The sequence below is a fragment of the Leiobunum rupestre genome, chromosome 6 (assembly GCF_980474605.1).
Source record: "Leiobunum rupestre chromosome 6, qqLeiRupe1.1.hap1, whole genome shotgun sequence".
Classification (NCBI taxonomy): Eukaryota; Metazoa; Arthropoda; class Arachnida; order Opiliones; family Sclerosomatidae; genus Leiobunum; species Leiobunum rupestre.
The window spans coordinates 69157384-69166554 of record NC_143389.1 but is presented as its reverse complement, the minus strand read 5'-3'; positions in this window follow the sequence as shown (position 1 = coordinate 69166554).

The window sequence follows — 9171 nt, the reverse complement described above, 5'->3', positions numbered from 1 at the left end:
GGAGAAAAATGGCAGTTACGGTGTTGCGGAGGTGCTAAATTTGTCATTTTGGATATTTAATTGTCTAATATCTGTCAATTCAAAAAAGTGACAGTAATTGGTTACTGTTTCGTAATTTTTTAGTTAGAATTTGTGGATTCGTTGTTTCGGTGTTTATTTTCAAAAAGTGAAGAATAAGGCGTTTGTTCTCTAACGTTGCCAAGTCCTTAAGGAATTTTCAAGAATGTTGAACTAAATCAAAATGATTGCCACTTAAAACTGCCGTAGTGGCGCTGCGGTACCGAAATTTGAAGTGCAAATTCACTGAGTGCCTTCCCCTACGGTTGCTACAACTTCCTTTACTGCTTACGACCGTCATTATATCTCTAGGTTACGTAGTTTTTATACTCTTTGCTTACAGGGTGAAATGTTTGCTCCAAGCACACCCTGGTGAGCAAAATTGTCAACACCGGATATGTATAATTTTACTGATACAAGGGCTGAGGATAAACGGTTATTATTTCGTCTGCATTTTAGGGGCCACATGAAAGATGTTAGACGTGTTTTACGGATTTCGCCAACCATTTCTATTTCTGTTTATGTTTTCATCAAATACCTAGGAGACTTTAGGGATTCCATACCAAGACAACAACACGGAAAATATTTCGTCAGGTTAATATTTTGAATAAGTCGATTTCTATTTTTTTCGAGCGGTAAGGCAAGTCTTAATATAAAAATGTAAATTTCATTTTCAAAGATAATGAAGAGGAAGCTGAATAAAATATTGCTCTACAATTTGAAAACTATTCTGTATTACCCTCTATAGAAAATGCGAGAACTTCGTAGGTTAATTTATTGTTTTGTCAAACTTTTCTAAAGCTATTTATTAAACAACCACTTGACTTTTAGGGAACAGACAGTCAGTATTGAAAAGCCTTTAAAGAAAAGAAAGAGCTGTACACTTGCTACAAAAATTATATCAAGTAATTAGCCACTATTTTGGACAACTTTTTCATTTAAACACAAGCCAAATAAATATATCATAACTGGGAAATGATTATGAAAAATGTTTGATAATTCTTGGACAAAAGCTTAGAAGACTTTCAAAGAAGAAGAGGATTTTCCAATTTTTCCAAACTAAACATCTATAACCGGCTATATTCGGTAATTAGACAAATCTTTCTTTAACAAGTCAAACGTCTTTCCGAATGTCTCATTACAAAAACCCCAGAAGATAAACAATACAAGCTTTTCAAATGTCTAACCAATAAGGAAGCAATTGTGATGCTTCTTGGCGATAGTCAAAAGGTTTATTTTGTGTTAAGAGAAGAAGATGCTGTGTCAAAAGTGCCAAACCAAATGAGAGAATAGATCGACGCCCCAACTAGAAAGAATCTTGAGTTCCCTACTCTAGAGGCTATCAAAATATTTGTACTGATTATGAATAACATTGTGATGTGTGCTTCGTTATAATATTTTCCAAACAGAAAACAAAAGGTTATCGATAATTTAAATTATGCCTTTGTTATAAAAACAAATTAAAATCTAGTCACCGAAAAAGTTCAAGTCAACTTGGAGAGTGTGAAAATTATATTTATCGCAATAGGGTAATCAAAACGTTTGGCAATGGTCACAACAAAAATTGCCGCAACGAACTGAAGGCAGAAATAAGAAGTAAACGGCTAACAACAAAAACCAATAGTAAAGAAAAGCTAAAACAATAATTGAAAACCACTTGAAGGATGAACGGAGTGTTAAATACAATATTATTTTGTAATTCAATTTACTTGTACAGTCTGTTACAAAAGTCTTCGACAAAGGGAGTTTTTGCATTTTTCTTAAATTTTCTCGAAACGTGTAAACGATAGAAAAATGAAACCATAAGCAATTTTAAATATTTTTTTATTTCCTTTCACGTGGAGCTGTCGGTTTTTTCAAAGCGACAATCGATTCGGTGGTAACGCCAGATGTCGTTTTTGACAACTTTTTTATAAATGGAATTACGCCACTGAAACCGGCATTTTCGATTTCAGGGTGGTCGATTCATATCTAGAAAGTGCCACTGTCATCGCTCTACGACCAACGGTTGAGGAGCTATAGTCGGTTGTAATTTTGGTTTTGACTTGCGAAAAACTAAAAGACGTAAAATGTCCCTTTTTCGCATTCCTTCCTAATATTGAGAGAGTTTCAACAACAAATAATATTGTATAGGAATGTCTTAGAAAAATAGGCTTGACGAGAATGGAAACAATAAAAGTAAACAATTGGTGTAGAAAACTATGATCACTTGTTGCCACCTTTTCACTCCCTCAACCGATTCCGCCAAAGTTTGATTTTACTACAATTATCATAATATCATAAATATGACACTTCCCATTGTTTCAATGTTAAAACTATGAGTCCAACTGAGTATTGTTGATGGTTTCTTGTCTAGGCTGTAACACTGTTTCTTATGTTGGAGTTTAAAAAAAATCCCACCTCTATGTTAATAGAATGTTGAGAATGTTTCTTCTTCAACTCGGGCTTGTTCTTGTTAATTTCTTGTAAGGTACGACTACTAAATTTTGATGTGGAATTTGAAGCTCATTTTCAAAATTGATGCATAAGCCTGGACGCTAAAAGATTTTATGTTAGATGATATATTATCTAGGCATAAAAGAGTACATAACTTACGTTACATAAACAGGACCAGGAGAATTTTCGCTAGAAGCCTTTCCCCCAACGAAATGCTTCCTATAAAGGTAGGTGTTGTAGGTCACACGCTCGATGGGGTAATCCTCGCTTCCCAACCGTTTCATACACTGTGTACATTGTTCAAAACACCTTTTCAGTTTTAGAAAAGATTAAAACAATACGCTCGCCAAATAATCTTTCGCGTTGTAACGGGAATCGCTATTGTATCCTTTATAAACACATCTTTTATGCGCGGCTATTATCAGTAGACTATTGTAGGTTTACTTTGTTTATTAACTCACTTTTATATGTATATTCTTTTCTATTACAGTATTTATTGGGTTACAAACAACTGCCATATAAACTAAATAACATATACGCACTAATTTATAAAAGTAATTAACAGTTCTTCCTAACATTCGTACATTATTAACAAACTCCGAATACCGTGAGAATGACGTAAGAGAACTCAAATTCGAAACAACCTTTTATAGAAATTTGATTTTGCCAAAAGTTACCGCTAGAATGCAAATATTCCATAATTCAAGTTCCGGATTTGTGTTCAATATGTTAAAGGTGAACTATCCCTTTAAGGTTATTTAATCAATGGTAGCTCGGCCCCTACTAGTTCTCATTAAAAAACCATTGTGGGCGAAAATGATATCTTACCCAGTGATATTCCCCATAGCGCCACGCCCCGAGTAGCTTTCCCTGACGTTCTAAACAGTTCATAGTCATTTATAAAAAATAAGTGTCGCCATCCTTTGAGCCATTGCCATTGCGCAAACCACTTTCCTTCGGTATTTTTGAGCTGGTTTTAAGGTTTAATCCTTTTAAAAGATCAAAACTTGGCGGAATATTTATCTTGGTGGTCTCTTTCTGGGAACTTCTTACTGACCCTACGCCTGCCAAAGGCTCGAGTCCTAAAACCATGCGCTCAACTTCTTTTCGTACGTTTTGAATATCGCATTGATTTTTCTTTCTTGCTCTGGTTGTTTCTTCAACGCCAGCAGATTTATTCAAATTAGAAGGTTTCGATGCGGATCCGGTATATGTACTCGGCATCTTTAAACCATAAAACTTTTGAGTGGTCATATAGAGCCACTAAATACGAAGTGCTACCAAATGGTAAACAATTATTTAAGGCTGTCTATATTTACTATGCATTCAACTCGCGCTATATTTACACTGCATGCATACCACCTGCTTATATCGTCCGGGGCCTTGTTCTTACTATTCAATTAATGAACAAAAACAGAACAAAACCATCTTTCCATTATCCGAGGTAAAATTGTATACATTTACTTACCGTCCCTCTACGCGAAAACTTTGCATTTATAACGAGACAGTCGACCATTTTCCTTTTTATATTTTACCATGGCGATAGTGCCTTCAACACTTTTCCCAAATCAGTTTATGGATGCTTGGTGAACCCTATTCTTCTTATAGTTCCGCCTTCAAGGAAACGTTCTCTCTCGTTTAAGGAGAGAATTGGTAATCCCCTGGACGGTTTCGCCTCGGAGGAAAAAAAGCTTGCTGTGGAAATTGTGGAGTTGAAGGAAACTCAGCAAGAAATAGGGGACTCTTTGATATCTCGGAGAGGAATACTTCAGCTCTTGAAGTAGTGGCCGATAATTGTAAAAGGTTCGCTGATGCCCTTAAAATTTCGGTGGCTTGTGAAGAGCGAAAGACGGAAGCGATATGCCAGATATTGCTAGCAGTCACTGCAGCCACCTGTTGTGGTAAATGAGTCGTTAAATTAATTTTATCTCCAGGTTGGTGCACGGTGGTGTGGATGATTTTTTATTCTTAAAAATGTTAAATAAAATTGACGATACCTTTAGTGTGCGATACAGAGGTCTACAAGCTGTGGTCGTTACAGTCGTCCACGTTCGAGAAAGTTGTCCTCTCCCACTTCCTCTAACTCGTCATTTTGCATTTCATGGGCCGCAGCATTCCTGAGTACATCTGCAGCTATCTGTGCTGTAAGTAAGAGCCAAAATGTTTCAGAAATAATTAAAGTTCACGGTCTTAATGTTTAACAATTTTTATTTACCAGGACGGGTGCTACAGGGTGAGGAACGTTGTTTTCAATGCAATAATTTTACAAATAACAACAAGCTGTGATAATTTCACAGACCTTTGCTGGCTCATAGCACAAATTTTAATACGCCATTTAGACGTTCAATAACGTTTCATCCTATTATATCAACATCTTTTGATTATTGGAAACTTACAATAATAGTTACACTTTACCTCGTTTATGTCTGTTATTATATTCTAGCTTATTTGGTGTAACAGCATCCAAGATGGGAGTTATCAGCCAAGGTTGCAGTCCGTAACCATTATCACCAAGTAAGTAACCTACAGGCATTCTACCATTAACAAAAGTTTCGAATAACCCACAGTTACGCCAAATGAAACAATCATGTATACAGCCAGGCCAACGAGCAACGACATTAAGAATCCTGAGGTTATTATCACAGACTATTTAGACATTGATTTAGTGCATTTTCGCTTGGTGCCTTTATATTCACATGCGTACAATCAACTGCTCCAATGATATGCGGTAAAGCACGACTATGCAAGAATGATCTCTGAAATTATGAACATTTTCATTGTGTGATCATCATAGCATAATTCAATAAAACATACCTTAATATCTTCAACCATCTCAGCAAATACAGGAAACACGCATGTGTTAGGAATTGTTTCAATAATAGCTCTGGTAACTCTATTTATTGACCTACTAGCAGACGGTTGGCTCATTGCGGTTTCATAGTTGCTAGCTACGATACGTTCGAAAGAGCCAGAGCCATAAAATAGTAAGGTCGGCAACACTTCATCTTCAACACTCAGAACATACTGGTTGACATCTTGTTTTATTAAATTTGGCCTTAATAAATCACACAAAAACGACGTACATCAAATTTTATCATACGGTAGTAGGAAAGAAATTTCCTATCTGGCATTTCGAAAGCATCGCGGCGTTCTCTTCTATAAATTTCATTTTATTCTAAGCCTAACGCAGCTAGTGCAGCAACAGCAGCAACAGCTCCGTGAAGCGCCATAATGAAAAATGATAACAAAATGGCGGAACAAGTCTAAATGTTACGTAACACTCATGACCCTTATAGAAACATTCGTAAGAAACGTTCAGAAAACTCTTGGGACTTTGAACGAGTCCTTGGGATAGGGTCTGAAACGAAAATTTCCCATAAACATTATTAAGAAATCCACTACCAGTAGTGTAAAAGTTAGAGTTTAGAGCCACGGGGTGCAAAATTCCCTTAGGGTTATAACGGGGTGCCAATATTTTCCATAGGGTTAGCGCGGGGTGCCGGTATCTAACTCGAAACCGCGTCGGCTCGATGTGGCCATATTTGCCGGCATCGAGAATACGAGAGAGACCGATGAAAATGTGAAGTGAAAATCGAAGCCGGTCAGAGTCTTGTTGACGGGGTGTAATATCGTTCGAGGAGGAAGCTGAGTTTCGTGACGAGGTAAGGCAGAGAGACCCGGAAGAGAGTGAGGTCTCGGATTTCAACCGCGCCAGAAAGGAGCGGCTTGTTTATACGCGCGTTTCCTCGGTACGGGGTGGGAGTTTACGCGGGGATTAACGAAATACCCAATAGGGTATGGCATGGGGTATAATTCATGAACAAAGTACGGGTCAGCATCGAGAATACGAGAGCGTCCGTCGAAAACGCGAAGGGACCATCGGAACCAGCCGGAGATTTATTGACGGGGCGTAATAAGGAAGCGGAATAGAGGTCTGCGATAAAACGGGGTCAAGCTTTTCATCCGCACCAGAAAGAAGCGGTTTGTTTATACACGTGTTCAGTCGGTACGGGGCATGAATCTACGGTGAGGGTAGCGATATTACGACGATTATATCTTTCGGAGAAAAGGGAGAATATTTGCTACGAACGAAATAGACTTAAATTAACGTAAATGATAATGAATAAAACGATGTATCGCGCAATATAGGAACTAAGTTAAAAAAAATATCCCGACGAGTACTATATAAGGAGTTTTATTTTCCCACAAAACTTCATTCTCAATTTGTAATTGCTAGTCTATGACGTTTTGGAATACTGATAAAATGTATGTATAAAACATGATCTTAATACCGAGATTCAGTTTAACAAATATAAAATTTTCAGGAATAGCACGAAAGGAGTGTTGGTAACCCCGGACTGTAATATCTACATCGGAACCCTAGAAGGAGGCGTTGGCATAGCGCTGACTGAAAGTCAATTCAAGCAATTGTGGAGAGCAAACGAGGAAATAACTTCATTCTTGGAAGACGATTCTATCCCACCCTCAACGTGGTTCTTCGAAGGATCGGAAACGAGACGGGTAGAACTGTGCATTTTTCAAGACCGTAGAGTAGTGGACGTCAGGGAAATCGTTCTTGGCACTGGGACCAATTACGGCAAGCACTACCTGACCAAGCGTGGATTCACTCTGACGCGGTACCCCTGGAAGACGTTGATGGAAAAATACGGTGAAGTGATGATCTACCATAACGAAGTCAAACGCGTCTTCAACGATATTAATAAACTGTACTAAACAAAGTTACCGATTATATTAATAAGCAGTGCAGTGGTTGTGAAGTTGATCATCTTTCGCAAGATGAGCATGACTGTTTAATGATAGATTGGAATTCCCGTTTAGATGAGTACTTGTTTGACGCCATGGCAAAAATAAGTTATTCGGAAATAATCTCAAAACTGAACACATTTTTAAGCGAGGATTTTCGGGATAATATTTTGTCTTTTATTATGTGTAATTTGAAGAATATGTTACATAAGACAGTAGATTGTTAAAAAAATATCAATAAAAAGAATCGATCTCATTTACAAACATGAATCCTATCATGATACATCCTTTCACGGGGCTCGTGTCAGGACCCACGCAGTCTGGAAAATCTCACTTTATCGCGAAATTAATCAAACATAATGACTCTTGCATATCTCCCGCACCCCAACGAATAATTTGGTGTTATACAGAGTACCAACAGAAATTATTTAATTCAGTATTGGAACATAATCCAACAGTCGAGTTTCACGAAGGATTGTTGGACCCAGGAACTTTGAATCCAACGATTTGAAATTTTGTCATTCTCGATGACTTATTATGCGGAATAGCTAATAACAAAGACGTGACCAATTTATTCATCCGAGGTTCGCATCATCGAAACACCACGGTACTGATTTTAATGCAAAATTTGTTTTATCACGGGAAAGAGGTTAGAACTCTCAATCTGAATTCGCAGTACCTCGTCATCTTCCGTTCCGCTAGAGACGTTTCCAGCGTACTAAATATTGCTAAACAAATTTCTCCGTCAAATACCAAATTCGTCGTGGACGCTTTCCGTCAAGCCGTGATGAAACCGTACGGCTATTTATTCATCGATTTAAAACCAAACACTTCAGATGAATATCGGCTGCGAATGGGAATCATACCGGGAGAAGAAGCCGCGATTTTTGTTCCAAAATGAGCGTACGAACTTCAAAACGAGTTTGTAAAAACTTATCGTTGGTCGAATGCGCTATAAATGTACTTCGTGGGAACGTTCAACTTACAGATGAGCAAAAGAGTCGGTTGAAGAAACATCGTAAAGTGATACACCATCTATGTCGTAAAATTCCTCTCGCTAAAAGAAAACAGATTCTAGTGCAGAAGGGGGGGTTTATCCCGCTTTTATTAGCTCCACTTCTTTCAATCGTGAGCTCAGTCGCCGCCGCGGCGATAAACCGCGCTATTAATAAGTAAAAATGGCCCGCAAAATGAGTTTAGTTTCCGAAGACGCCTTACGTCGTATGAAAAACGCTACTCTAGAAGAAGTTGTTCTGGAACCGGAAATACCCACTTTGGATAAGGAAATGAAAGCGATTCTCGAGAACCCCAATATGTCCCAATCCGAAAAATTATCATTTTATAATCAAACTTTACAGCGACACTTAAGTTATAATCAGAAACCAGTTGAAAAACAACAGCAATAAAAAAAAACCTGGTACGAAGAAATTGCCACATCTATACCACCAAGTCTGCTCACCGACGCGATATCTTTGTACAATTGGGCATTGCGATATATTTCGTGGAACGAATTAGGCGAAATGGAAATTGGGGGGCGGGTCGTTTCGGGATCAAACGTTATAGATTTAATTTACGACGCGGTTAGAAAAACCAAATCAAATGTCGATCCTACGGGAATTAATAATTTTTACGAAACTTTGCAAAATAATAATGTACCAAAAAATTTATCAAGAATCCCGCGAGGTTAAATTTGTTAAAATCATTATCTTATCTCGCGACTCCACCCAGACCGCAACAGTGGGTGACGATTTGACTGTATTTATCAATAAAACCTTTAACGTAAGTTAACGAGTATTTATTTCAATTTTTTGTCTCAGGATGGATGGTTGTACTGAAACTGTAGCTGTGGGTGTGACGTCCAGATTAGTGGATTCTTATTCCAAAAATCCGAAAATTTTAACCGCTGTCATAATA